An 8,605-nucleotide genomic window follows, 5' to 3' on the forward strand; every position below is an offset into this window, starting at 1 on the left:
GTATGAAATGCTTTTTATTTTATTTTTAATCAGCAGCCCCTTTTCTCTATCAGTGATTGATAGAGATAAGTGGCTGCCGATTTGTATAATATTTTTGACCGGGTTCGGTCAAAACGGGTTCGGCCGAACCCGGTGAAGTTCGGATTCGCTGCGAACTGAACTTTTCCGGAAGTTCGGACCGAAACCGGGTTCGGTTGTCCCGGTTCGCTCATCTCTAATCATGACCGATGATTTTGTCATTTCAGTAAAGATATCACAGATACTCTACAAAGAAAATAACAATAGATACTTCTTATGAAAGCATAAACAAAAAAATACTGAAATAAAAAAATTACTGACTTTTTAGAGATATTAAATTCATGGCCAACTCCTACCGGTCTTGTCTGTGCCTTTATCTTCTACAAGCAGAAACAAGCTTCAATGCAGTCATACGTGGAATGACCCGTTCCTATTCAATTTAACCACTAGTTGTAATAACATGAGTGATTTGACTGGATCAGAAGCATCCTGGAACCATGAATACAAGGCTGTTTTTTGAGAAAATGGGCACTGGGCAACAAGCAATGTAGTCCCCCCCCCCCCCCCCTTTGTCATTTTTAGACAGGTTTTCTCATAATTGTAGCCAACATAATACAGCTATACCACCATATTGTGCCAAGGCAATACCATTGTATAATCCCAAAATAATACAATGGCATCCACAGGATATGTCTTGAATATTAGATATATGCAGGTTCCATTTCTCCTAAACCCCATTCTACCTTTTTCTACTCCCTCTGCCTCCCCGGCCACTTTCTGACTATATAGTTGGGAGTTACGAAAACAGCGTAGCTCGCTGAGCTGCGTTGTTTCCGGAAGCCCCATAGTAGTGAATGGCAATTAAAGAATCAGCGTAGCATACCACTCAGTTCTATGGGACTTACTGAAACAGCGTAGCTCACCTGCTTCTGCCGCAATACAGAAAAAGGTAGAACGGGTTTTAGGGGGCCCCGTTCTAGAGATAACCCCTTTAAAAGCTCACATAATGCTATCATATACAGTACTTGCTGTATAATACTGCAAGGCGACTCCCACACAATGCCACCATACACCGCTAAATATGGTTCCCATTCTTTGGACCACAAAGAAAACAGGGGCCATGGGCAATTGCCCAGTTTGCCATCCCCTAAAAGTCTCTCTGCATGAACAGTCTTAGACCACACAGACTTTTACCATATATAATTGTTTTCTAATCCTTGAATACCACCTCAAAACCATTGTCTCTGGCTCAAATTCAGTCTATGCATCAATATTTTATTCTCCTGTAACTTTTGTAGCCTAGTGCAACATAAGGAAATGGTAAAAATATTTTATAAAGTTTCTCATGGGACTGTGAAGGATTGTTCACACTTATGTGTTTAAGCTCAGTTTTATTTTACACAGATTAACAATGGATCCCATCAGTGATTGGTAAATTGGTATTGTGCCTTGAAAGTATGCAATTATTCAAGTGATAATGTCGGGTTAATGGGCATGACTGAATATAATAGGTGACAAATATTGTAACTAATGTGACGGGAAGTGACAGGGTATATATGAGACACTTAGTCTGCAGACGAGGAGGGGTTAAGAGTAAAAGTGGGGAATTTCACAACAGATTTTTTTCTTCTTCTTCCGGGTGTTTCTTATTATCAGGTGCATCTTATAGTGTGGAAAATATGGTATGTGTTGTATAAATTTATGGCAGCTCTCTCTGAATTTCCTCAGACTAGAAAATAATGTTGAAGGATAGGTGGTGTTTTTTAGTGCAGCACACTTGGATGTCAGTATTAATTGTGAAGTCTTAAAGGGAATTTCCAGTGGGAAGAAAGTGATCAATTAATATCTGATCGGTAAGGGTCTGACTCCCCACACCCCCGCCGATCACCTGTTTTGAAGGGGTCATGTTGCTCGTACAAGCACTGCTTCCGCTTCATACCCTAGACTGCTTCATGCTGAAAAACACCAACACTTGTTGCGGCATTTCACAATACTACAGCCTCCTCCTATTCACTTGAATGGGAGAAGGCTGTAATACTGTTAACTGCCACTACAAGTGTTGGTGTTTCACAGTACGGAGCAGTGACTGCAATGAAGGGAAAGCCTCGTACAAGTGCAATGGCCCCTACAAAACAGCAGATCAGCCCAGGGTGCCAAGAGGGGGACCCCCACCGATCAGATATTGATGGTCTATCCTGAGGACAGGCCATCAATTTCTTCTCACTGGAAAACCCCTCTAATATGTTAAATCACTAAAAAACACTGTAAAATTTATTGTAAGGACTGCCTCCCATTATTTACAGGGCTAAATTGTTTTAAGATGCATGTGATTTCAATAGGAAGGTAAAGATAAGCACGTGGCATACACCTCCTTCCTGTGCTGCTTATCGTGGAAAAAACAAAGACTCAGACAGGTATAAATAAGCCAATCTATTGAATCCCTTTTTCCCCTGACTGGAGACATTAGTGGTCAGTCGGACATCAACATATATATACCATATGCACTATTGTTAGCAGATCGGTATTATCCACCCACACAAATGTTATAATTATTCTGTTATTGTAGAAATAGTTTTTTGCAGCTTATGGTATCGGTATATATTGTACTTAAACTGTAAATATATATGGATGGCATAATATCTTAGTGTATGTAACACAGATATAGCTGACCAGATATTGCCAACCGACCTGCATGGTCATTTCAAATTACTACAAATTAATCCATTTCCGTAATTTTTCCTAACTACAGGAGCTCCGGGTGGCAGTAAAGGCAATGGACATTAAATAAATCCACAATAAAGAAAGACCTCCTAGCCTGAAGTTAATCAGAACATGAATGTGCTCAATTTACCCATGGCCAATCTAATGTGAGATGTACAGTAGTATATTTTACAAATGAAGAGGCTTTACATTTTCTTATGTTTCTCAGGTTTTCTCATCTTAACACCCGCCAAACCCCTATCAGCCCCATTAGAATTTTTTTCTGCACCATGCTGCTCATGTCCAGTCGCAGTGCCGAGAACTACATCTCAGACTTATTCAAGAGGATGGGTTGGAGTTGCAGTACCTACATAGCACCTGGACGGAAGTGGCACTATGGACGGAAGTGGCACTATGGATGGAAGTGGCACTATGCAGGGAAAAAGTTAAGAAAAAGACACAGTGACACACAAAATGCTGCGGACACTAAATTGGAACAATCTGCTTGTCCATGTGGCAGGAGTAGTGCAGAGATGGCAGTCGCATCCAGGCCCTGCAGCCTGAGGAAGCTCAAAACCCCTCTGCCGCATCAAAAGACACCAGTATTATAAATGACATATTGTGAGGGGAGGGCACCTTTTTGCATTAGAGCCCAGGAGCTTCAAGTTACGCCTCTGCCCTGTGGATGTAGCGATATGCTATCACTTGCTTAGGAGAGAAAACTTTGATAAATTGCAAATTGAGGAAATGGTTCCTCTGACCATTGATCTTTTTGTCAAAAAGTTATAATTACTAGACATATAGGAATGTATGCATATTATTCAGCCTTGGTCCTATAGAAGCAGCTAACCTGGTAACCCACTAAAGTGGTGACAACCGGCAACTGACATGTCAGTATGGTAACAATTACAGGTATTGAATTCCATCGTTTAAATACTTTCATGCTTGTAACTCCATTCCTTACCTCTTTAACAGAGGATTAATACCGTATATAAGGAAGTAAAGCTGTTCATGCTGTATATGGACTTATCAGTCTTCAGTTTGTCTCGCATGGCAATGTTCTAACTTGTGCCATTTTTACTGTATGTTTTCTAGAGATCTATGGCTATTTTTAACACCGGCCATAATCCTTCAAGCTATCAGGAAAACTATCTGGATAAATCACCTGCAAAAAGCATTTATATGTATTTGCTCAGCTGAGAGAGAGACTGATCTTAACAAACTTATAGGCTACATTTGTTCACATTAGTTGTCTCCTCTTCAGTGCCATGACTCCGATATTAGTATAAAAGGTTGTTTGTTTGGTCATAAATAAGATATTAAAAGCACAGACACAAAATAAAAATAGCAGTCATTCCTTCTATGGTACTTCTGTCATACTTAGTATATTTTATTCCCCTTCAAATATTGTATCTCCAATAGCATTGATTTGATGAGAATCAATTATGACGGCATTCACATAAGAAGCCTTGAATCCCCTGAGAAATGTTCTCTGGCTAAAGCGTCCTTTATATCACATTTCTGCCCTACATTTGTTCTATACATTGAGAAAACATGATAAACGTATCCATGGGACGCTATTAGATGGACAGAGGCCAAAGGAGTATACTTCTTTTTATGGTCGGGCTGGTATAGACTTTCTTTTATCAATGTAATAGCGTAGTAAACTGCACGTTTTTTGTTTTTTTAAGATGGGAGCCTATAGGTGACGGATGACACATCACAGGTATAAATGTTAAACGTATATGCTGGGAAGCTCCAGTGACATAACAGTATAAATATATATGGACAGTTATATCACTGGAACGTCCTGCACAGCGCCACAGGCAACACCACTATCCTCGTCTATGCTGCCTGCTTTCTGGCCTCTCCGCACCAGAGAGAGTCAGATGACTCCCCTCTCTTTATTCCCCTGCCCTTCTTTGTACTCAACACGCACCCTCACGCTGGCCTGACTATCCCCACTACAAAGAAGCTGGAATACTCGGCTGCTTTTTAACTCCCTTGGTTTATCCCTAGTGGACAGTCAATTCACTGATGTGGAGGAATAAAAGAAAAAGAACGGGTGCTTTCCAGGCGCTACCGATCGGAGTGATCATCCATGGAAGGTGTAATCCATAAGTCTCAAGGATAGAGATGAGATCAGTAATTGAAAGGATTTATTGGTGCAGGTATATAAAATATAGCACTGCTATATAGAGTGCTATATTTTATATACCTGCACCAATAAATCCTTTCAATTACTGATCTCATCTCTATCCTTGAGACTTATGGATTACACATTCCATGGATGATCACTCCGATCGTTAGCGCCTGGAAAGCACCCGTTCTTTTTCTTTTATTCCTCCATATCTACATTGAGACCTTTTGCTAAGTTCTCAAACCGGGTCCTGGGCTGCAACCTGACTCTACTACCACCCTACCGTTGAGGCTACTTTTGGATTCTGCTCTACTGAATGTTATGCTCCCAGCATAACCGCACCAGGTTAGCATCACTTGCACACCGTTCACACCTATAAATCACAGTTTCATGCACTATTGTGCGCTTTGTTGTCTTTTTCTGCCACTTTCTAGTCAATTCACTGAGGCTACCCCAGGGAAGCTTCAGCGACGTATGTTCCTGGGGAGATAAAAAGCAGCCGGGGACACAAGCGTCAGGAAACGCTCTGCCCAGAAACACCGGCTAGCTGGTGCTTTGCCTCAGCGGGTCAGGGCTATTTGGGCAATGTATCTTACTGTATGCCTATACCGTTGGATACGTTGAAGCCTTCTGTCATTTGTACACACCGGCGTATACCTCTGACAGAAGGCAATAATGCTATGTGAAAGGACCTAAGGCTAATTTATTAAGGTTGCATATTAGGGTCCATATTATGGCAACATGACCCTCTTTGATTCTAATGAAACAAACATTTCTCGTATGTTGCCCCCCTTCCCATCGGATTGTTACATTAATCCCCTCCGGCTTCCTCAGCATGACCCAAGTAATAAAAGTACTGACATTGGGCAGTGGCAAGACATTGCATGCAACGCAGCACTGCAAAGTGCTGCGTCCTATTTAAGGCCTTGACACTGCTCAACGTCAGGACCCTGTAGAAGCCGTGCAACATGCTGAGAGGGTCCAAATGGCGGGGCGAGAAGAAGTGAGGTGAGTATGTGTTTTTTTTTATGGTTGATGAGGTCGAACGGATGCCACACGGCAGTGGTCAATTGTAGTGAATGGCCAGCTGAAAGATGCAACACAGTTATTACGAGGCGTTCAACTCCTAATAAATGTGTCGCATCTTACGCTAACTTTCTTTCTATTAAGACTGGCGTATGAAGCGCCAATCTTGATAAATTTTCCCCATAGTGTGTAGCACTTAGCACCCAGAACCTTATTTTTACTAGCGGTGCCCACCATTTCTTCTTATCACGTTTGGCTTATAGGGACGTTCAAGGAATACACAGGACAGATAGTTAGAAGTTCAGTGTATTCATAAGGGGAGAGCCAGTTGTCAAAATCGGTCAAGAGGGGTGGGTATACAGTACTTCTGTATACTCCTATTAGCCAGACGCACAATATTTTGTTGTACCATTTTGGCTAATAGGAGAGTGGACCGGTCCCCATACTATCCTGCTGTAAAATAGGGCAGCATAGTTCGAAGACCGATCGGCTTTAGATGAAAAAGCAATTATCAGACTGTGATAAGTGTTATAAAAGAATAATTCACATCCTATATAAATACCATCAAAAAACTTATCGTACATTCGTTTGCAGTCAGCACAATTACTAAGATGAAGTCAGATCTTAAGAGAATCATGGCGTGTAATCTCAGCCATTAAAGAAGAGCTAAAGTAAACACATTATGCACAGTAATACCATTGTTAGATTTTAAGCAGGTGAAACTAGACACCTCGAGGCATTACCAATAACTGTGAGTCACATTTCAGCACTAGTGAAGAGTTATCTGAGGGTAACAGAACAGATTCAGCATTAGTCATGATGGCGGCATAACTCACGCAGTGACTTAATCGATTGATGGAGAAATAGTTGAATGTGTCATGTCTCCAACATTAATGTCAGCAGACTTGAATTGTGCAACAACAATATGTTTAATGTGATCAATAAGGTTAAAAATCCATGTAATATTTGGCAACAAACAGATTTTAAGTAATTTTCTAATTATTTTTCATAATATTTTACCAGAACTGATCTCCTAGAAAACTTATTTTAGGAAATAACATGTTTTGGTTGTTTTTGTTGGCACCAACTGGGCCTATTTAATTGCAGATTATATGAATATGTACACTGCATGGAAATAGCCCAGTTGGTGCCAAATTGAAGAAGGAGAAGGGGATAATCTTGGCAGCATGAAAATGTTGAATTTGTGAAATGTATTCACACAAGATTTCCCTGTTTATATCTTCTACCACTACAAAGACAAGACAAACATAAACTGTAGATACTTCATACTTAAAAAAAGTTTCTTTCCGCTCTTGAGTTTTATCTGCATCATGGGATTTAACCCCTTAACGCAGTGTGACGTATATGTACATCACCAGCTGGAGGTAATTCCCACACTACGGTATACCGTACATGGACGTCACATACCTCTTCACCCCCTATAGCTACGCCCCTGAGTGGAAGTATGGATGTGATTGACAGCCACACTCCAGCACTAACGGTCAGAATCAGAGAAAACCTCAGCCATTTATCCATTGAAGTGCCACAATCAGTACTGATCAAGGTGCTGACAAAAAGAGGATCAACTCCCTGTCAGCCCAGGCATTGTGATAGTCATGGCTGACGTTGTACAATGGCAGCCTGTGGTCTAACAAAGGCCCCCAGATCTGTCCAGTATTAGAGCCTGTAAGGGCCTCCAACAAAACCACAGATCCGTTGTCCATATTTGTGGACCATTTATTCACAAAAAACCTTCCGTAGTAGATTCATGTGAAATCAGTATTTGTGTGTCATCAGTATTTGTGTCCATTATAGTCTATTGGTCTTTTAAAAATATATTACATGGAGCGAGTGCTTCAGACACGGTTGGGGAGGGAATATTAGGATTGTCCAGCAGAAGATCAGAAAACACTTTAGGGTAAATTTTTTATATTTTTTACAATAACTGTTCACAGGGTACATTTGGCGTATGCAACTGAAAAGCTCCCAGCGTATACACCAAACATATCCATAGTTCCCCAATCATCCTACAAATGTTAAGGGAGCGTCCTTATGGCTTTTGTTGGGAAGTTCTATGCATGTGTACTTTTTTTTTCCGACTGTATAAAATAGTATAGTTGCAAAAAAACATATCCATATTTTAACAATGAAGCCTATGGGCGACGTATGCCAATGTATGCCTATATAGTGGGATATATTGGAAGGTTACATCGGAAGTGTACATTGGGAAACCCTCTGAACATGTATAGCTGATATTGTGATAGTTTTCACAATCAGGGATGTACTCGGTCTCGTGAGACGTAGAAGTCCTATTAACTGACAGGTCTGGTTAACTACCTGTATTGTATAATCAATGCTCTTTAATCACTGTATGTACAAAGATCATGAAGGCTTTCTTTGCCTTCTCTAATGTCGTGCAGAATAAAGTCCCCTAATGGCAGCTGTATAAAAAAAAACTGTGCACGGTCAATAAAGAGTTACATTCGATGGACCTCATGCAAACCTCTAGTTCAACACCTCCAGTTCTGCTATCAAATAAGGACTCATATTTTGATGATATGTATATGGGCATTATATAGATATCAGAGCTGTGTCTTGTAACGATCCCAGCACCTGTGTGTCCATGACATGAGCCTGTAACGAGCCTTGCACCTGTGTATCCATCACATGACAATGGACAGAATTTTATCCGCTGGAAGTAAACAATGAATGTACAACAAG

This window comes from Rhinoderma darwinii, chromosome 10, assembly GCF_050947455.1.
Source record: "Rhinoderma darwinii isolate aRhiDar2 chromosome 10, aRhiDar2.hap1, whole genome shotgun sequence".
In the NCBI taxonomy this organism is placed as follows: domain Eukaryota; kingdom Metazoa; phylum Chordata; class Amphibia; order Anura; family Rhinodermatidae; genus Rhinoderma; species Rhinoderma darwinii.